We start from the raw sequence: 956 nt of genomic DNA on the forward strand, positions 1-956 counted from the left end.
CGCCCAAGGCGCAAGGCCAAGGCGCTATGCTATCACGTCGGGTAGGCATGCCCCGACTAGACGACGTCCCATGTTGCCACTCGATGTTGCCACCGGCTGCCAAGGTACCACCGCCGCCACCCACCACTCGTTACCACCGGTGGCCACCTCCGGCGGCCACCACCGTCCCTCGAAATGGCCAAATGTGCTAAAATGTGCGGCAAATGCGCTAGCGAAGCATCACGCCGGGTAGGCATGCCCGCACTAGACGACATCCCCATTGCCGCCGATGCCACCATGCCTACCATCGCCATGGTGCCACCAACGGCCACCTCGTCCCTTGCCCCTCAAAATGTGCTAGCGTGCCAAGGCGCTATGCATCACGTCGGGTAGGCATGCCCCGACTAGATGTCCCATGTTGCCACCCGATGTTGCCACCGCCACCCCTACCGGCGAGCACCACCGCTGGCACCACCCACCACCGCCGGCCGCCACCCACCACCACCAACCACCACCACCACCACCACCACCACCACCAACTCCTCCTCCACCACCGCCGCCACCACCCACCACCACCACCGCCCCGGACCAATTTTTCCCATTTCGACGGTTTTTTCGTCCGAAATCAATGATCGTTCGCCCCAAACCCACTACCAACCCCATTTTTGCCCAATTTTGATCGATTTCGCCACAATTTTGATCATTCGCCACATTGTTTTGAGCCGATTTCGCTATAGCTATCCAAATTGCAGTCGACGCCCAACATAAATATCCTTTTTGTCACCTTGTCCAAGCAAATTGCTTGTGACAATTGCCCTCCCAGTTAGAGTTTGGAGTGTTCCAAGACTCCCCGCTCACCTTCATTCACCATTTTTTGCCCCCTTCCCACAATGTTATCGGCCCCGGAAAGATATTGGTTGCCTCTCGATGTTGGTTCCCCCCCGATGATGCCATATGTGTACTACCTTTTTAGTCTA

Source organism: Coptis chinensis, chromosome 5 (genome assembly GCF_015680905.1).
Source record: "Coptis chinensis isolate HL-2020 chromosome 5, ASM1568090v1, whole genome shotgun sequence".
NCBI classification, from domain to species: Eukaryota; Viridiplantae; Streptophyta; class Magnoliopsida; order Ranunculales; family Ranunculaceae; genus Coptis; species Coptis chinensis.